The sequence below is a fragment of the Acanthochromis polyacanthus genome, chromosome 13 (assembly GCF_021347895.1).
Source record: "Acanthochromis polyacanthus isolate Apoly-LR-REF ecotype Palm Island chromosome 13, KAUST_Apoly_ChrSc, whole genome shotgun sequence".
In the NCBI taxonomy this organism is placed as follows: domain Eukaryota; kingdom Metazoa; phylum Chordata; class Actinopteri; family Pomacentridae; genus Acanthochromis; species Acanthochromis polyacanthus.
In genome coordinates, this window is record NC_067125.1 from 5,058,958 (window position 1) to 5,080,477 (window position 21,520).

The window sequence follows — 21,520 nt, forward strand, 5'->3', positions numbered from 1 at the left end:
TTGGCCAACCTTTCCGCAAAGCTTCCTTTTCTTGTATTGACATGATGTATAGAGTGTGAGCCCTCTGCAGCCTGTGGTTTAGTGAATTAGTAGAGTATGATATCCATGATTGAGCTGGGTTTGTGTGTGAATGAGGCTGCCGTGTGTCGGCTGTACAATTCATACTTACCTGGCAGGGGAGATACCATGATCAAGAAGGTGGTTCACCCAGGGCGAGGCTCAACCATTGCACTCCGGTTGTGCTGACCCCTGCGAATTCCCCAAATGTGGGAATCTCGACTGCATAATTTCTGGTAGTGGGGGACTGCGTTCGCGCTCTCCCCTGATAACTTGTTGAATGAAAAGAGTGACTTTACTAAGAATTGTGGGAATGATGTACAAATGCTATTTGTCTGTGTAGAGTCTGAGGAACGTAGAAATAAACACTTGCATGATTTGTGTGTAATTGCTCTCAAGATTGTTTTAACAGACTTATTTCAAAGATATTACTATTAAAAGTCTGTGTTGTGCAAACAGACAAATATTTACCAGAAAAAGGACAGAGTTTACTGACAATTCAGCCTGATTTTTGAGCCCCACTGGAAAAAGGTTCTTTGGTCTGATCAGAACAAAATAGAGCTTTTCCGCCATGCTATGTTTGGCTGACACCAAAGATGCCATCTCCACTGTAAAGCATGGTGGTGGCAGCATCATGACGTGAAGCATGGTGGTGGCAGCATCATGACGTGAAGCATGGTGGTGGCAGCATCATGACGTGAAGCATGGTGGTGGCAGCATCATGACGTGAAGCATGGTGGTGGCAGCATCATGATTTGGGCATGTTTCTCGGCAGCAGACGCCTGGAAGGTTTGTAAGGTGGAGGGTAAAATGAAAGCATCAAGAAATATTAGAGAACAACCTGGTGCAGTGATGGGAACATTTGTTTAATTCCCAGCAAAACAATGAGCCGAAAGCATACAGTTTGAGCTACACAGAAATGTTGGACAGTGACCGAACCAGAGCTAAGACCTCAATCCAACTGATCATTCTTTGTAAATTCTGTCCAACAAAAGTCATGTTTTTCTGACCGTGATTAAATGTTGCAAAGCAATAAAAGGGAACAACTTAGCACTGCAGAAAGTGTGTTTTATATGTAAAAATCTTAACCTGTGGCATGACTAAAGCTGTCCAGTAAATGGAGCAGAGTGAAAAATACTATATTTCCAGGAACCTAAAGTACTACTACTTCAATACCTAACCTCAGAGAAAGTACGCAGTTACTGTGATGTTACTATAAAAACATTTTCTTGTGCTCAGGGAAAGGAATGTGTTTTTACTAACGTTGAGGTATTCTTCTTTCTCTGTTTCCTTTCAGGCCTTTGAAGACCACAGATGTTACTGTCATTATTTGTCTTCAATCCGGGCCCAAATAAGCAGACCAGCGACCGCCATTATCCGTAAGCAATGGAGATAATGTACCACAACTGGATCTTTCATAGGTGGTCTATCAATGAAGGGCCTGGGTATTTATTGGCTCTGAAACTGAGCATTTTACCGATTCATTCACCCTTAATCAGTATCTGTATTGGACTTTAAAAACATTGGTCAACCTCTAATCCTACCTTCAGTTGACAAGCAGGAACGCTGACCTGAACAAATCGTAAACACTGGACATTTTAACTTTATTGTGTAAATGATATAATAATAGTAAATGCAGAAAAATACACAACTGTACTAGTTAAACGGTGTGGCCTGAATCCATAGTATATTTTAAATAAATGCTGTTTCAGCTGTTAATATGCAGTGTCCACCTAGATGCCAGGTGTCCCTGTCTTTTTTTTCAGAGCTGAGGAGTGACATCAGCTGATTGAACCACACCTGGGATCCAGTGACTGAGCTGCATAAAACCTCCCTCACCTCCATTCAAACTCACTCTCTCTCTGACAGGAGCTGTTCTGTCCCGAGTTTTTTTTTTTGGTCACTTTCATGCATAGCTTTGGGTTGTTTTTGTGTTAAATTCATTTCAGTCACCACACAGTTGTCTCCCTGTTTTTGAGCCAAGCTTTAACAAATGGGGGCTCCACACCTTAGTAGAACCAGTTTACTCTCATGTAGCGTTGCTGGGCAGAGACTGGTGATTCTTTGTGAATGAAGACGCATGCTGTAGTGTCGGTGAGTGGCGCTGTGTGCGCGACAATGTGTGTGGTGATTGTTTCTGGAGTTAATAAGTGACTTTCGGTGAGTGAAGTAATTCTGTAATTTGCTCAGAAGTAAAAGTTTGTCGCCGGGCTGTGATGCTGGTGTTTGTGTCTGAGTTCTGTTTGTGCAGCTGCACAGTTGTGGCAGGTCGCTGTGGTTCTGTCCCTGTTAGGCTTCAGAGCAGATTCCCTTGGAGTCCGTTGGGGGGTTTGGTAGTGTGGTGAGAACGTGGTTTGGAGCAGTTGTCTCGGGGGCACATCCGAGGCTGCAGGTGGGGTCGCCGATCCTCGGTTGCTTCGCCGGGCCTGCGGGATCTTAGTGCATAAATACCCGCCACAAGTACCACCTGAAGACTAGGGGGGAGTTCAGTCAGGTTCTGGTGAGGCAGTTAGAGGGACGGAGACACGGTGATCGATCAGCTGTTTGAGCTGCAGAGGTTAAACTGTTAGAGATCAGCTGTGATGCTGGTGTCCATCAGGTTTGCATCAGTTTATTTCCTGCAGGTCTGTTTTCTGAGTGGTTAAAATAGTAAAATGGTGTGTGTGTCTCTGTGTGAGTGTACGTGTGTGTCTTTTGGCAAATATGTACTGTTAATAACGTTACTTTCACATTGAAAATACGATGTCATATCGGGGAAATAAGCACCGAGAGTTTATTTTTCCTATCGACATGAGCGCGAACTGTGTGCGTGCGTGTGTGAGATTAAGTGGTACGCAAAATATTTCGCCAAGGTTGACAGGTCTGCAACATGGATGCTGGCGATAAAAGATTAAAAGACAGCATGAAACATATCTTTAAAAAAATCTATTTGATGCAGAGGTTCTCCAGCCTGAAGTTTGGATTGTCAAGGCTGGTTCAGACTCCTGTGAGTGAAGCGGCTCTGAGCAGCTCGACTTAACATTTGAGCAGCTTGATAGATTACTGTTGTTTCAAATTCAGCTTAAAAGGCTTGAGCTAGAGGAGCACAGATTAGAAGTTCTGCTGGTGTCGTGGGTCAGACTCCTGGGGGTTCATCTGGTCTTTGACAATCACTGGTCAGCGGTTGGTTCCTCAGTTTTGTGAACAAAATCTGGATGCATTTTTTTTCTCTTTTTATGCGGTTGGCTGAGGCCCGAGGCTGGTCTGATGCTGAGAGGACGTTACTCCTGCAGCGTGTTCTGACAGGTTAGGCTCAGGAGGTGTATTGTGCTGTCAGCGTGGAGGACAGTAAAGTCTACACTTCAAAGCTGCTGTATTAAAAACATACGAGTTGGTACCACAAGCAGAGGGAGAATTCTGGTCAGCAGTTTGCCAGAGAGCTGACAACTCCTCTGTCGTTGGTGTTCTTGACTGAATGTTCATACGTACGGCATTTTGTGTGATTAAATAATCCTGCAGCAGTTGAAAGACTCAGTTCCTCCTCACATTGCTGTCTGTATAGGTGAGCAAAAGGTAAAGACGGCACAGAAGACCTCCCTCATTTCCATTCAAGCTCTCTCTCTCTCTGACAGCTCATGGTTGTGAAAATACAAACTATTTACAATTTGTTTATGAACTTTAACTATTTACGGATCACTTTATTGAATAAATAAATTGTAATACACGAGTTTAGAGAATTTAAGAGTCGTCATTGAACAAAGTTGATAAAAACTCACGCTAATTGAAATTATTTACAGTATATGCATAGCAAACCTAATGTATTCAGATAAATTACAGCATATTTACAAATGTACAAAGCAACCTTACATACTTACAACATATTTACACTTCATTGCCCCAAACTGTCAGCGACTGAGGTGAAGTGTTCGTAGCTGTTGTAAACTCTGTTGTCCAGACCCTTAGATGGGGACATCATTGTTTCTGAGCAGAAAACCCTTTTTTTTATACTTCCTGTGTCCCTGCGTTGGCTCCCTATAAAGCTTACATGATGGTAAGTTTTGCACTCGTGACACTTTGGCTCCAATTTGAGACGGGTAGTCCTTGAGCTTACATTTGTATAACGTAGCTCTTGCCCAGTCAGGAGTCACAGATGGGTCAGCAGTTTGAGTTGGAGGGTCTGAAGCAGGCACCATGGGCGGTCCAGAGGGGCCAGCAACCTCAGAGACTGCAGGTAGTATGGGTATTTTAGAGGGTCCTGCAGTCTTTGGGGCTGCTGTGGCTACATCGAGGGAGGATGCAGGCCTGGTGATGGTGGTGGGGGTCTTCCTAACTGGCGGTGGCAGAAGAGGCTGTGGAGGTCGAGGCCGGGACATAGGCATCGCTGTGTCCGTTCTCGTCTTTAACACCTTTGTCCCGGCCATGCTGAGCCTGTGCACATATTGAGATACAGGGTAGTCTGGTGGGGGGAGGACTGCTGGCTGGTGTGGTGCTGGAGGAAGGTCTGCACATGACACAGATGTCAATTTTGTGATGATGGACGGCTGTCTGGTGGCGTGGAGGTTGAGAAGCCTCTCCTGGTGGCGGATAAAGTCCCGCACAGTCTTGATATTAATTTTTGGCAGAGGAAAGCCTGCTCTGCTCAAGACTGGATCCTCCACCAACATCCGATGCTGGATCCTCTCATAGGCCTTCACGATGCTGACCTTGTCAGGGCCTGAGAGAGAACCCCTCTGAGCGCAGCCACAGCAGTTTCACCAGCACGTACATTAGCCTGTTGTTCTGAGCGCTGATGTCTTGTTGTGCTGGTGCATAGCGCTTTGCCATTTTCACCCTCTGTACAACAGCAGCATCAACAAGATCATCGCGCTTTGTACGGCAGTACAAAGTGTTGCCCCAGTGCGTCCTGTATAGCCGGTTGAAGCGCTGTTGCTGCTTGTCGTGTTCCTCCACTGCTTTCCAGGCTTCCAGTGTTTTGTTCCTCTGCTCTGTGGTGAGTGACAGCTTGTCCTCTGTCAGTCCAATCTCCACCAGCACAGAGCAGAACGTTTCCAGCTTTTGAAAGCCAGGGAGAGGGTTCTGACTGCAGGCGTTCTCCTGTAAAAAAAATCATGCAAATGTGGTTATGTTTAAATGCGTACGTCATCTTTTGTCAGCAGCCAGTGCCGTGTATTTTATTGGAGCGGACACACACTGACAAGCATCACAACATATTGTACTATAAAAGATCATAGCTGAAAGTATGCCACATCATATACACAGTGAAACTAAATATTATAGTACTGTTGTGTAGCAATATAACAGAATATCATACTGTATCACTAGACTATGCTGCTACCAGTGTGGTGTATTTTATTCTAGCAGACACAAAGTTACTCACCAAGGCAGGAGGGTGAGCAGAGGAGGTTTCCCCACTGGTGAGTGTGATGTGGGCCAGGTCAGCATCCAGGTTCTGTGCCTTCCCATCGCCTTAATAAGCCTCATCAGGATCAGGCTGCCCAGGCTGAAGAGACAATCCCTCCAGGTTTCAGTAAGGTCATGAGGAGTGTGGTGTACAGGTCCTTATTATGGTGAAGGTAGTCCTCAGTGTGACTCTCCTGTATCTGTCTCCACACTTTGACCACAGTGTTTCCCTCATTCCGGTCTCTCAGAAGGTGCACAACATTCTTGTGGTTTAAAAACCAGATACTTGTTAGCATGGTTAAGTAAAATGCAGATTTGATTAAGTGAAGCACAAATAGCTGATCACAAGAATTCCTGACATCTGTTAGGGAATTCTGCGATGTCGAAAGAAGAATCAGGAGGCAAACTCAGAGACTCTTGAGCCTCAGAAGGCTTAGGTTAAGAAAAAGGTTTACTGATATGAGGAGAAGTGATGTGAACGCTGGCAGCATCAATTCTGAGGAGTCTCTCTGGCCTTGGGGTATATATGTAGTTGTGAAGCCTACCGTGTTTAGGTTACAATCCAAATACGGTGGTTGGTTTGCCTGTTCAGAAGCGCCATCTAGATAATAACTTTGTTTTCTTTACAAACAGTTGTCTTTATGTTGTCTCCAGCAAGCGTCTGTCTGTACCTCCACACTCCAACAGGGCGCCACACAAAGACACAGCTCCGGACAAAGAGCTGTGGAGCCTTTGATGCAGGCTGGAGGTTCTGGTGGGTTAAACCACATGCGGTCTGACTTCACCTGTTTCCTCTTCAACAGGCCTTTGTTGTCCCTGTACATTTGTATTTGAACAGCCAGGGTATGTCAGCTGATGGAATGCCGTTGGGATTTTCCCACCGACACATCTAACCCTCTAGCTCCACCTGGAAATCGTTTAACACATAAAACATTTTGCTATTATTGTGTACAAAATAATGTCAACTCATAATACAGGGTTTCTCCAGGGCATTGAAAAGCATTAAGTCATTAAATTGATTTTGTGAAAGTTAAGGCCTTAAATGGCGTTAAACATAATTTGATTCTCAGTGGCTTTAAAAATTCTTTCTGCAGTTTTCAAGAAAAATATTTGATAGCAATGACATAAAAATATGTAATTATAGACTGTGATTCATCAGACATGTGCGTCTGAGGAAACATGCCGAAGCATTGCGATATTTGTTCCAGCCGGTCAGGTACGATTGCCAAAAACTGCGTGTTTGGAAAGTGGCCGGCAGGCTGGACCAGGTGGAGGACAGCTGGGAAATGGGGAAATGCAAATTCCAGCAAGAATGGCTAGAAAACGTGGATTTCAGAGAATGACTGCAGCCCGTTGGTAGTCAGGGGAGGTTTCCGGATTCAGAAATAGTGAAATGTAGGGACAGTTTTCATGTAAAAATCATCTTTTACAAACAAGCAAACCTTGTTGAATTCACGGTCGTGGCATAAAATGTTTGCAGTACAGCATTAAATTTGACTGATTTCTGCAGAAACCCTGTAGTAGAATTATTTCCCTTTGAATACCTTTTGAAACACCTTTAGATTGATTGCATATAATATGATTATCACTTACAGGCAAGTCAGGTGATTCCAGGGAATAATCATGACCCTGGCTCATGGACAGGGACACTGTGGCTTTCTTCTTGTGCTGCTTGGGCTGTACATCAGGCTGGAATCTCAAACCCTTTCTGACTGTAGAGACACTTGTCAATGTTGGCCTCGAGGATTGTGGAGACCTGTGGGAAACTCTGTACTCATCCAGGTTGTCTTTGATCCACTTGTTCCCTATTTTTCCTTTTTTTTTTTTGTGAATCTCTGGCCTCTGCTCCGTGTTTGTTACCTATTCTGTAATCATTAAATATAATAAGTAATAGTTTAGTACAGTCCTCACTATTGTCACTGCAACTGTGGAAAGTAAAGAAGTTGAGTCATGAACACTGAAAACAGGAAGAGTTTTAAAGGTAATCTATTTGAATGACAATTTTATTTTACATTCATAGCCTACAATGGTAATAAATAATATATGCTTACTACTTCATGTAGCCCACAAGCCAGTTGGATGAGGCGCTCACATGCTGTCCAAATGGCACCACCAGCTTGGACATGGAGAGTCCCTCTGCTCACAGGAGCCTCTCAGTGTGGGTCAGGGCAGATGCTTGGTTCAGCAGCTCCTGTGGTGGTTTGGGGAAGGACATGTTTGTCACGATAACTCCTTGCCGCCTCAGTTGCCACCAGAAGTGCCTGCTGTTGGTCTGCAGGGGCCCCTGGGTGGGTGACTCGAATGACTGGGGTCGTCATCAGAAGTCCTGTATGGAGCAGCAGCATCATAGTTATTGATTACACCTGGAGGCCTGAGACTGAGCTCCAGATTACACCTGGCTCTCATGAGGACTGATTATCTTGAAGCTCTGATCCTCCACACTTTGGACTGGTCTGCCACTACAACTCCTCCTCCCACAACATCCCAGCAATCACATGAGTGTATATCTGCAACCAAGACTCTCTGTCGGAGCAGCTGGGATTTCCTGTGACCAGTTGGCCTTGGTGTCGCTGTGGGTTTCATTCATGGTCCTGTAGGTTCTGTAGTCACTGAGGGGTGACTACGGACATTTAGAGCTTCTGTTGGCAGGTGATAATTTGGTGTGGAGGCAGTGGCTGCTGTTAGAAGTCCGCCAACTTCATGAGAAGCGGTTATTTGAGTCTTTGCGCATTGTGTTTAATATCTGTGTTTAGAGACATGTTTGGCTAGTCTTGTGGATGTTGCTGCTGTGTTGGCTGGGGAGTTTAGTTGTTTTGTTAGTATTTATATAATTTGTGAACTCTGTTAGTCTTTGTTTGGTCAAGTGTATAATCACAGGCAGCTGTATCCAAACCACCTGATGCATTGAATCATTGTGGCTGTTGGGAATGAGTATGAAAAACCAAAAAAAATGTATGATTGAATAATTTCTATAGATAAATGATCACATATGTGTATAATAAAATTTATTTTCATGTATTCTGTGTGTGTAAATTTTCCCCAAAATGGTAGTATCCTATAATGTGGCAGGTTGTGTAATAATGTCTTTCTGTCACCTTAGGAAAATGGCATGGCCTTACGCAGGCAGAGGACAGAGAAAGTGCTTCTGGAACTAGGAAGATTGTACTGAATATGCTTGTGTAACTTAGACAAGGATGTACAGGAAAGGGGAGATTTTATTCAGAAGTAACATGTTTTCAACAGTTTTTGGTTTTAAATGATTCCTTTTTTTGACACACAAACACCTCACCTTTGAATAAAATAAACAGTGAAAAATACAATTCTTGATAAGCAAACCTAATGTGTCTGTAATAATGTTAGGTTTAGCTTACCTTATTAGGAGTTAAAAATCAAAAATGTTCTCACATGGGAAATTGACCACTTCCTGGTTGGCTCCATCCTATCACCTATCTTTCTCTCCTCACTCTCCTAAATCTCCAAACTCACTCTCTAAACCATATCCAAACTCTAGTATCCAGACTATCCAAACTTTCGACTGACCACAACTCTATCAAAACCCACATTTTGAACGGAGCCTGAGGGGTTTATTCTGCTGTCAGACCTCACGGCAAAATCTGAACCACTTTCCGAAGCAGTCACATGGTTCAGCCAGGCAACGACGCTTCGGACGTCATCATTTTTGGCTCCTCCCCTAAATTAAGCAAGTTTCGATCATAGACTGTATATATAGTGGACGTAGCATCTGGCTCCAGAATTGAAGCCAACCCAGAAGTGTCAAAAACTTGCAATATCACGCCGTCCGCTAGGGTTGGCTCCAAAAAGCTTTTTCTCCATAGACCCCAATTCATTTTTGGAAAAAATAAAATTTGATAGACTGATGTTCTACAGCTCAGGATTTTTTTCCCCGTTAGTTTTCATAGTCAAAATGAGAGATCAGGTGGCCGATCTTAAAATCTAAATCAATACTGAATTTTAAATAAATCGTTAAAGTTGGCGGAGCCAGGGGGCGTGGCTATACTTGATAGACAGCAACAGAAGCCTCTGCGGTAAAACGTGGGCGGGATAAGAGAGTTCTCAGCCAATCCTGCCCCTCGTTGCTCTTCAGTCCAGCCAGTTTGATGACGCTTTTTACGTCACTGGCTCCAAAAAATCCAAAACGGCGACCAGGAAGTAGCAAAATCCGGGCTTCATTTTCTCTATGGTTGAAACCAACGGGTGACGTCACGGTTAGTTTACGCCTGGTCTCGATACACGCTTCGTGGAAACGCCCCCTTCATTACTCGACAACGCTTCGAAGCCTCGGCACATCTCGTAACCAGGGGCGTATTTAGTCATTTGGGGGCCCAAGGCAAATCCAGTCATTGGGGCCCTTGACATCCTCGTACTGCACTGACAAAAGTTTTATTCTCACCTCAACACGTCTTTAGTGTGGCAGCAGCAGCAGGTTCAGCCTGGATGAAGTTGTATGTTGCGTTTCTAAAAAAAAAAAAAAAAAAAAAAGACCACAAAAGATAACGATCAATTATGAGAACAAAAATTTTACCAGCATAATTTCATCAAATTCACCTTTTGTATTTCCGTCCTCCCTACTTTCTCTGTGATGGTTTTGTCTCCTTTTTTCTTTGTGATGTTTTCTCCTCTCCCTCTTTCTCGCTCTCCCTTCTTTGTGATGGTTTTGTCTCCATTTTTCCTTCTCTTTCTCCCTTCTTTCTCTGATGTTTTTTCTCCCTTTTTCTTTCTTTCTCCCTTCTTTCTCCGTGATAGTTTTGTCTTCCTTTTTTCTTTGTGATGTTTTGTTCTTTCCCTCTTTCCTTCTCTTTCTCCCCTTTTCTCTGGTTTTGTCTCTTTTGTCTTTGTGATGTTTTCTTCTCTCCGATGTTTTTGTCTCCATTTTTCCTTCTCTTTCTCCCTTCTTTCTCTGTGATGGTTTTGTCTCCTTTTTCTTTGTGATGTTTTCTTCTCTCCCTCTTTCTTGCTCTCCCTTCTTTCTCTGTGATGGTTTTGTCTCCTTTTTTCTTTGTGATGTTTTCTTCTCTCCCTTCTTTCTCTGATGTTTTTGTCTCCCTTTTTCCTTCTCTTTCTCCCTTCTTTCTCTGTGATAGTTTTGTCTTCTTTTTTCTTTGTGATGTTTTGTTCTTTCCCTCTTTCCTTCTTTCTCCCCTTTTCTCTGTGACGGTTTTGTCTCCCTTTTTTCTTTGTGATGTTTTCTTCTCTCCCTCTTTCTTGCTCTCCCTTCTTTCTCTCTGATGTTTTTGTCTCCCTTTTTCCTTCTCTTTCTCTGATGTTTTTTTCTCCCTTTTTCCTTCTCTTTCTCCCTTCTTTCTCTGTGATAGTTTTCTTCTTTTTTTCTTTGTGATGTTTTGTTCTTTCCCTCTTTCCTTCTTTCTCCCCTTTTCTCTGTGATGGTTTTGTCTCCCTTTTGTCTTTGTGATGTTTTCTTCTCTCCCTTTTCTTAAAATTATCACTAAAATTTAACCTTTCGAGTCTTTGCCTCAGCAAACTTTGTAATGAGTCGCTCCATATCCAGTGACTTTCTGACTTCCTGCTCAATGGAGAGTACTGCAAGTGCTGACAGCCTGTCCTGGGACATAGTTGACCTCAGGTAGGTTTTAATCATTTTTAGTTTTGAAAAACTTCTCTCACCTGAAGCCACTGTGGCAGGGAGAGTGAGAAGAAGTCTTGAGAGCGATGCTGAGATTTGGATATACGTCAAGTTGTAATTACAACTATCTGACAGCCTAAGTTTCTAGTTGCATAACCGTTTTCATATATTTCCCCATGTCCAGTGAATAATATTTTTCACTAAACAAAGATTTTGAATCAACTAAATATTGTGAAATGGAGGGGATAATTATCTAAGAACTATCTCAATACTATTGCTGTGATTGAAAATAACATTAATCAACATTTAATATAGTTTACCATCTCGACCGATTTAATACTCACATCTTCATGAAAAGAATCCCTTGCTTCACTCGCCACATCTCCTCGGCTGACACTGACAGCAGAGCTGCTACTGACAGCAGCATCTAGCTCTAGCTGTTGCAGAGAATCCCCACTCGGTGTCACCGTGAAAAAGGTTGATACCTTCGGTAGTTTTGATAAAAACTGTTTATTTTCTTCTCGCCTTCTTCTCTTCTCCGCTCCACTCAGATAACTCCGCTTCATCTTTCTCACTGCTCACCCACTCTCTCAAGACCGCGCCAACAAGTTTGTTTTGCTGCCGTCTTCCTGAATCAAGCCTGCGCGTGCGCAGTAACATGGAATAGTCCATTGCGCGAGACAGGAGGGGGGATAACGATCATGATAGTGATAAATCAACCATTTTTATTTATTTTTAAGCGTGCAAATTAAGACTAAAACAATATTAATTGCTTCAAATAAAAAAAACACCTTTATTAATCAGCTTTCACGAGACGTTTGGGGGCCCCTGGAAATCTTGGGGCCCCAGGCAATTGCCTGTGTTTGCCTAATGGTAAGTCCGCCTCTGCTCGTAACATCACTCGTAAATGCACTTTAATGCAGATGGATGACACTGAGTCTGTTTTAATGAGACTGAGTTCAGATGTGTAGCTCTGTCATTAAATAGGAAGTTATTTCTCAGAATTCACAGAGAAAAGTCTAAAATGTTTGCAAGGTTAACGTCCCACATGTTGGCTCAGCTAAAGCTAACTCTCTCCAACTTCTGGATCTCTGGAGTTGCTTGTTGTTCAGATATCTTGTTAGAGGTGCTGAAGCTCAGAAAGTCTGAGATGTTTGTTCAAAATCAGCTCATTGTCAAGTCTGATCTGAAGTGTCCTCTTTAGTTTGAACTTTCCCTAAACTTAGGAGTGAATGACAGAGCAGCACATCCAGGCTCAGTCTCATTTATCTACATAAATGAGATTAAACTTCAGTGTCATTCATTGATGTTAAAGTGCAGTTTTTCACGTTTGTTGCTCATGCTCCCGACCAAACCAGTCCAGGTGGAAGAGGATGTGAAGAGAAGCTCCAGCGGAAGAATAGCACACATTTACGTTGGAAATAGATGTCTTTAATTAGACATTGTCAGACAAAAGTTGGATTTCCCTTTAATGATGTTCAAATCTTTGAGTGTTTTGTTGATGTTGGTTTTTAAATGTTTTCTGACATTCGGCCCCAAAGATTCAAACCTTCTACAGCTCGCAAGTCGCAACAATTCACAAATTATCACCCATCCAAATAATCAGAATCAGGTGTTCCAATCACTTCCATGGCCACAGGTGTATCAAATCAAGCCCCTGGGCATGCAGACTGCTTTTACAAACATTAGTGAAAGAATGGGTCGCTCTCAGGAGCTCAGTGAATTCCAGCGTGGAACTGTGATAGGATGCCACCTGTGCAACAAATCCAGTTGTGACATTTCCTCTCTCCTAAATATTCCACAGTCAACTGTCAGCTGTATTATAAGAAAGTGGAAGTGTGTGGGAACGACAGCAGCTCAGCCACCAAGTGGTCGGCCACGTAAACTGATGGAGCGGGGTCAGCGGATGCTGAGGCGCATAGTGCCAAGAGGTGGCCGACTTTCTGCAGAGTCAATGGCTACAGACCTTCAAACTTCATGTGGCCTTCAGATTAGCTCAAGAACAGAGCTTCAGCAGAGAGCTTCATGGAATGAGTTTCCATGGAAGAGCGGCTCCATCCAAGCCGTACATCACCCAGTGCAATGCAAAGTGTGGGATGCAGTGGTATAAAGCACGCCGCCACTGGACTCTAGAGCAGTGGAGACGCTTTCTGTGGAGTGACCAATCACGCTTCTCTATCTGGCAATCTGATGGACCAGTCTGGTTTTGGCGGTTGCCAGGAGAACGACACTTGTCGGACTGCATTGTGCCAAGTGTAAAATTTGGTGGAGGGGAGATTATGGACCGACGTCATATTGAACCCTATGGATTAGGAATGGGATGTCACTGACGTTCATGTGCGGGTCAAGGCAGGTGAGTGAATACTTTTGGCAATATAGTCTATCTTTCTGACTAAACTAAGATAAAAAGTGAAAAACTGCCTGATTCCTGCATCATGAATGTAAATCTTTTTGTTTTTTATGACAGTAAACTGAATATATTTGGGTTTGACATTTTGTAAATCAAAACAACAAATGAATTACTGGAGAAAACAATCAACAGATTAATGGACAAAGAATGTGTTTTCCAACATATATGTCTGAATTCCTCCAACATTACAAGATGCATACAATTTACTTTTATTTATAGAATGCCAATTACAGGTCAAATTGTCTCAAGACGCTTTATGTTTTATAGATTTTTTTGTCATATTTAAAATATGAGATCCAAAATGTGACCAAAAACGTCATAGTTTAGTATGTCATCCAAAATGTGATCAAAATCGTCATAGTTTTGTATGTAATCCAAAATTTGAACAAAAATGTCATATTTTAGTACGTTGTCCAAAATGTCATAAAATGTCATAGTTTAGTATGTCGTCCAAAATGTGATCAAAATCGTCATAGTTTTGTATGTAATCCAAAATTTGAACAAAAATGTCATATTTTAGTATGTCGTCCAAAATGTGACTAACACGTCAGTTTACTATGTTGTTCAAAATGTGACCAACACGTCATAGTTTAATATGTCGTCCAAAATGTGACCAAAAACATAATATTTTAGTATGTCGTACAAAATGTCATAAAACGTCGTAGTTTAGTATGTCATCCAAAATGTGTAAAAAACGTCATGGTTTATTATGTCTTTCAAAATGTCATGAAACATCGTAGTTTAGTATGTCGTTCAAAATGTTGTACAACAGGCCCTGTTATAGCTCAACGGGTTAAGCGGGCGACCCACGTACACGGGCTGGTCCCTGACGCAGTGGCCCGTGTTCAATTCCTGCTTGCGGCCCTTTGCTGCATGTCTTCTCACTGTGACTATCACAAAAAAGACCAAAATGTCATAGTTTAGTATGTCACAAAAAACATAATAATTTAGTACATCGTCCAAAATGTCACCAACACGTCATAGTTTAGTATGTTGTCCAAAATGTGACCAACACGTCATAGTTTACGATGTCGTTCAAAATGTGACCAAAATATCATAGTTTCGTATGTCGTCCAAAATATGACCAAAAACATATTTTAGTATGTCGTACAAAATGTCATAAAACATCATAGTTTAGTATGTCGTACAAAATGTGACCAAAAATGTCATACTTTAGTATGTCATCCAAAATGTGACCAAACGTCATAGTTTAGTATGTCGTACAAAATATGACCAAAAACGTCATAGTTTTGCATGTCGACAAAAATGTGACCAAAAACATCATAGTTTAGTATGTCTTCCAAAATGCCATGAAAAACCTCATAGTTTAGTACGTTCTCTAAAATATGAGCAAAAACGTCATAGTTTAGTATGTCGTCCAAAATGTGACTAAAACGTCATAGTTTAGTATGTCGTCCAAAATGTGACTAAAACGTCATAGTTTAGTATGTCGTCTAAATAGTCACCAAAAACGTCATAGTTTAATAGGTCGTCCAAAATGTGACTAAAACGTCATAGTTTAGTATATCGTCCAAAATGTGACTAAAACGTCATAGTTTAGTATGTCGTCCAAAATGTCACCAAAAACGTCATAGTTTAGTAGGTCGTCCAAAATAACACCAAAAACGTAATAATTTAATGTCGTCCAAAATGTGACTAAAACGTCATAGTTTAGTATGTCGTCTAAAATGTCACCAAAAACGTCATAGTTTAGTATGTCGTCCAAAATGTTACAAAAACGTCATAGTTTAGTATGTCGTCCAAAATGTGACTAAAACGTCATAGTTTAGTATATCGTCCAAAATGTGACCAAAAACGTAATAATTTAGTGTGTCGTCCAAAATGTCACCAAAAACGTCATAGATTTGTATGTCCTCCAAAATTTGATCAAAAACATCATAGTTTAGTATGTCGTCCAAAATTTGATCAAAAATGTCATAGTTTTGTATGTCGTCCAGAATGTCATAAAACGTCATAGTTTAGTATGTCGTCTAAAATGTCACCAAAAACGTCATAGTTTAGTATGTCGTCCAAAATGTGACAAAAACGTCATAGTTTAGTATGTCGTCCAAAATGTGACTAAAACGTCATAGTTTAGTATATCGTCCAAAATGTCACCAAAAACGTAATAATTTAGTATGTTGTCCAAAATGTGTAAAAAACATCATAGTTTTGTACGTTGTCCAAAATTTGAACAAAAATGTCATAGTTTAGTATGTCGTCCAAAATGTGACTAAAGCGTCATAGTTTAGTATGTCGTCCAAAATGTCACCAAAAACGTCATAGTTTAGTATGTCGTCCAAAATGTGACTAAAGCGTCATAGTTTAGTATGTCGTCCAAAATGTCACCAAAAACGTCATAGTTTAGTAGGTCGTCCAAAATGTCACAAAAACGTCATAGTTTAGTATGTCGTCCAAAATGTGACTAAAACGTCATAGTTTAGTATGTCGTCCAAAATGTGACTAAAACGTCATAGTTTAGTGTGTCGTCCAAAATGTGACCGAAAATGTCATAGTTTAGTATGTCGTCTAAAATGTCACCAAAAACGTCATAGTTTAATAGGTCGTCCAAAATGTGACTAAAACGTCATAGTTTAGTAGGTCGTCCAAAATGTGACTAAAACGTCATAGTTTAGTATGTCGTCTAAAATGTCACCAAAAACGTCATAGTTTAGTATGTCGTCCAAAATGTGACCAAAAATGTCATAGTTTAGTATGTCGTCTAAAATGTCACCAAAAACGTCATAGTTTAATAGGTCGTCCAAAATGTGACTAAAACGTCATAGTTTAGTAGGTCGTCCAAAATGTCACCAAAAACGTCATAGTTTAGTATGTCGTCCAAAATGTGACTAAAATGTCATAGTTTAGTGTGTCGTCCAAAATGTGACCAAAAATGTCATAGTTTAGTATGTCGTCTAAAATGTCACCAAAAACGTCATAGTTTAATAGGTCGTCCAAAATGTGACTAAAACGTCATAGTTTAGTATGTCGTCCAAAATGTGACCAAAAATGTCATAGTTTAGTATGTCGTCCAAAATGTGACTAAAACGTCATAGTTTAGTGTGTCGTCCAAAATGTGACCAAAAATGTCATAGTTTAGTATGTCGTCTAAAATGTCACCAAAAACGTCATATTTAATAGGTCGTCCAAAATGTGACTAAAACGTCATAGTTTAGTATGTCGTCCAAAATGTCACCAAAAACGTCATAGTTTAGTAGGTCGTCCAAAATGTGACTAAAACGTCATAGTTTAGTATGTCGTCCAAAATGTCACCAAAAACGTCATAGTTTAGTAGGTCGTCCAAAATGTGACTTAAACGTCATAGTTTAGTATGTCGTCTAAAATGTCACCAAAAACGTCATAGTTTAATAGGTCGTCCAAAATGTGACTAAAACGTCATAGTTTAGTATGTCGTCCAAAATGTCACCAAAAACGTCATAGTTTAGTATGTCGTCTAAAATGTCACCAAAAACATCATAGTTTAGTAGGTCGTCCAAAATGTGACTAAAACGTCATAGTTTAGTATGTCGTCCAAAATGTGACCAAAAATGTCATAGTTTAGTATGTCGTCCAAAATTTGATCAAAAATGTCATAGTTTTGTATGTCGTCCAGAATGTCATAAAACCTCATAGTTTAGTATGTCGTCCAAAATGTCACCAAAAACGTAATAATTTAGTATGTTGTCCAAAATGTGTAAAAAACATCATAGTTTTGTATGTTATCCAAAATTTGAACAAAAATGTCATAGTTTAGTATGTCGTCCAAAATGTCACCAAAAACGTCATAGTTTAGTATGTCGTCCAAAATGTCACCAAAAACGTCATAGTTTAGTATGTCGTCCAAAATGTCACCAAAAACGTCATAGTTTAGTATATCGTCCAAAATGTGACCAAAAACGTAATAATTTAGTGTGTCGTCCAAAATGTCACCAAAAACGTCATAGATTTGTATGTCGTCCAAAATGTGACTAAAACGTCATAGTTTAGTATGTCGTCTAAAATGTCACCAAAAACGTCATAGTTTAATATGTCGTCTAAAATGTCACCAAAAACATCATAGTTTAGTATATCGTCCAAAATGTGACTAAAACGTCATAGTTTAGTATGTCGTCCAAAATGTGACTAAAACGTCATAGTTTAGTGTGTCGTCCAAAATGTGACTAAAACGTCATAGTTTAGTGTGTCGTCCAAAATTTGAACAAAAATGTCATAGTTTAGTATGTCGTCCAAAATGTCACCAAAAACGTCATAGTTTAGTAGGTCGTCCAAAATGTGACTAAAACGTCATAGTTTAGTATGTCGTCCAAAATGTGACTAAAACGTCATAGTTTAGTATGTCGTCTAAAATGTCACCAAAAACATCATAGTTTAGTATATCGTCCAAAATGTGACTAAAACGTCATAGTTTAGTATGTCGTCCAAAATGTGACTAAAACGTCATAGTTTAGTATATCGTCCAAAATGTGACTAAAACGTCATAGTTTAGTAGGTCGTCCAAAATGTGACTAAAACGTCATAGTTTAGTGTGTCGTCCAAAATGTGACCAAAAATGTCATAGTTTAGTATGTCGTCTAAAATGTCACCAAAAACGTCATAGTTTAATAGGTCGTCCAAAATGTCACCAAAAACGTCATAGTTTAGTAGGTCGTCCAAAATATCACCAAAAACGTCATAGTTTAGTATGTCGTCCAAAATGTGACTAAAACGTCATAGTTTAGTGTGTCGTCCAAAATGTGACCAAAAATGTCATAGTTTAGTATGTCGTCTAAAATGTCACCAAAAACGTCATAGTTTAATAGGTCGTCCAAAATGTGACTAAAACGTCATAGTTTAGTATGTCGTCCAAAATGTCACCAAAAACGTCATAGTTTAGTATGTCGTCCAAAATGTGACTAAAACGTCATAGTTTAGTGTGTCGTCCAAAATGTGACCAAAAATGTCATAGTTTAGTATGTCGTCTAAAATGTCACCAAAAACGTCATAGTTTAATAGGTCGTCCAAAATGTGACTAAAACGTCATAGTTTAGTATGTCGTCCAAAATGTCACCAAAAACGTCATAGTTTAGTAGGTCGTCCAAAATGTGACTTAAACGTCATAGTTTAGTATGTCGTCTAAAATGTCACCAAAAACGTCATAGTTTAATAGGTCGTCCAAAATGTGACTAAAACGTCATAGTTTAGTATGTCGTCCAAAATGTCACCAAAAACGTCATAGTTTAGTATGTCGTCTAAAATGTCACTAAAAACATCATAGTTTAGTAGGTCGTCCAAAATGTGACTAAAACGTCATAGTTTAGTATGTCGTCCAAAATGTGACCAAAAATGTCAGTTTAGTATGTCGTCCAAAATTTGATCAAAAATGTCATAGTTTTGTATGTCATCCAGAATGTCATAAAACATCATAGTTTAGTATGTCGTCCAAAATGTCACCAAAAACGTAATAATTTAGTATGTTGTCCAAAATGTGTAAAAAACATCATAGTTTTGTATGTTATCCAAAATTTGAACAAAAATGTCATAGTTTAGTATGTCGTCCAAAATGTCACCAAAAACGTCATAGTTTAGTATATCGTCCAAAATGTGACCAAAAACGTAATAATTTAGTGTGTCGTCCAAAATGTCACCAAAAACGTCATAGATTTGTATGTCGTCCAAAATGTGACTAAAACGTCATAGTTTAGTGTGTCGTCCAAAATGTGACCGAAAATGTCATAGTTTAGTATGTCGTCTAAAATGTCACCAAAAACGTCATAGTTTAATAGGTCGTCCAAAATGTGACTAAAACGTCATAGTTTAGTATGTCGTCCAAAATGTGACTAAAACGTCATAGTTTAGTATGTCGTCTAAAATGTCACCAAAAACATCATAGTTTAATACGTCGTCCAAAATGTGACTAAAACGTCATAGTTTAGTATGTCGTCCAAAATGTGACTAAAACGTCATAGTTTAGTATGTCGTCTAAAATGTCACCAAAAACGTCATAGTTTAATAGGTCGTCCAAAATGTGACTAAAACGTCATAGTTTAGTATGTCGTCCAAAATGTGACCAAAAATGTCATAGTTTAGTGTGTTGTCCAAAATGTGACCAAAAATGTCATAGTTTAGTATGTCGTCTAAAATGTCACCAAAAACGTCATAGTTTAATAGGTCGTCCAAAATGTGACTAAAACGTCATAGTTTAGTATGTCGTCCAAAATGTCACCAAAAACGTCATAGTTTAGTAGGTCGTCCAAAATGTGACTTAAACGTCATAGTTTAGTATGTCGTCTAAAATGTCACCAAAAACGTCATAGTTTAATAGGTCGTCCAAAATGTGACTAAAACGTCATAGTTTAGTATGTCGTCCAAAATGTCACCAAAAACGTCATAGTTTAGTATGTCGTCTAAAATGTCACCAAAAACATCATAGTTTAGTAGGTCGTCCAAAATGTGACTAAAACGTCATAGTTTAGTATGTCGTCCAAAATTTGATCAAAAATGTCATAGTTTTGTATGTCGTCCAGAATGTCATAAAACATCATAGTTTAGTATGTCGTCCAAAATGTCACCAAAAACGTCATAGTTTAGTATATCGTCCAAAATGTGACCAAAAACGTAATAATTTAGTGTGTCGTCCAAAATGTCACCAAAAACGTCATAGATTTGTATGTCCTCCAAAATTTGATCAAAAACATCATAGTTTAGTATGTCGTCCAAAATTTGATCAAAAATGTCATAGTTTTGTATGTCGTCCAAAATGTCACCAAAAACGTAATAATTTAGTATGTTGTCCAAAATGTGTAAAAAACATCATAGTTTTGTATGTTGTCCAAAATTTGAACAAAAATGTCATAGTTTAGTATGTCGTCCAAAATGTCACCAAAAACGTCATAGTTTAGTAGGTCGTCCAAAATGTGACTAAAACGTCATAGTTTAGTATATCGTCCAAAATGTGACTAAAACGTCATAGTTTAGTATGTCGTCTAAAATGTCACCAAAAACGTCATAGTTTAATAGGTCGTCCAAAATGTGACTAAAACGTCATAGTTTAGTATGTCGTCCAAAATGTCACCAAAAACGTCATAGTTTAGTAGGTCGTCCAAAATGTGGCTAAAACGTCATAGTTTAGTCGGTCGTCCAAAATGTGACTAAAACGTCATAGTTTAGTAGGTCGTCCAAAATGTGACTAAAACGTCATAGTTTAGTGTGTCGTCCAAAATGTGACCGAAAATGTCATAGTTTAGTCGGTCGTCCAAAATGTGGCTAAAACGTCATAGTTTAGTAGGTCGTCCAAAATGTGACTAAAACGTCATAGTTTAGTATATCGTCCAAAATGTGACTAAAACGTCATAGTTTAGTATGTCGTCCAAAATGTCACCAAAAACGTCATAGTTTAGTATGTCGTCTAAAATGTCACCAAAAACATCATAGTTTAGTAGGTCGTCCAAAATGTGACTAAAACGTCATAGTTTAGTATGTCGTCCAAAATTTGATCAAAAATGTCATAGTTTTGTATGTCGTCCAGAATGTCATAAAACATCATAGTTTAGTATGTCGTCCAAAATGTCACCAAAAACGTCATAGTTTAGTATATCGTCCAAAATGTGACCAAAAACGTAATAATTTAGTGTGTCGTCCAAAATGTCACCAAAAACGTCATAGATTTGTATGTCCTCCAAAATTTGATCAAAAACATCATAGTTTAGTATGTCGTCCAAAATTTGATCAAAAATGTCATAGTTTTGTATGTCGTCCAAAATGTCACCAAAAACGTAATAATTTAGTATGTTGTCCAAAATGTGTAAAAAACATCATAGTTTTGTATGTTGTCCAAAATTTGAACAAAAATGTCATAGTTTAGTATGTCGTCCAAAATGTCACCAAAAACGTCATAGTTTAGTAGGTCGTCCAAAATGTGACTAAAACGTCATAGTTTAGTGTGTCGTCCAAAATGTGACCGAAAATGTCATAGTTTAGTATGTCGTCTAAAATGTCACCAAAAACGTCATAGTTTAATAGGTCGTCCAAAATGTTACTAAAACGTCATAGTTTAGTATATCGTCCAAAATGTGACTAAAACGTCATAGTTTAGT

General features: G+C 39.6%; 1 long non-coding RNA gene and 1 other non-coding gene across 3 annotated transcripts in view; both read left to right on the forward strand.

The window, feature by feature from the left end:
* The window catches only part of LOC127536665 (uncharacterized), a 34,470-nt gene that overhangs the window by 7,667 nt on the left and 5,283 nt on the right, over positions 1-21,520 (forward strand). Inside the window, exons 5-11 of one of the 2 annotated variants that reach the window (XR_007945746.1) lie at positions 1,355-1,436; positions 1,824-15,165; positions 16,012-16,397; positions 16,590-16,897; positions 17,938-18,517; positions 19,596-20,559; positions 20,598-21,446. This is a non-coding gene — a long non-coding RNA (uncharacterized LOC127536665). The remainder of the gene's footprint in view (positions 1-1,354; positions 1,437-1,823; positions 15,166-16,011; positions 16,398-16,589; positions 16,898-17,937; positions 18,518-19,595; positions 20,560-20,597; positions 21,447-21,520) is intronic. The other variant, XR_007945747.1, reaches the window with a different exon arrangement.
* On the forward strand, positions 162-325 carry LOC127536941 (U1 spliceosomal RNA). Its single transcript, XR_007946194.1, has one exon. It is a non-coding gene; the product is annotated as a U1 spliceosomal RNA (small nuclear RNA).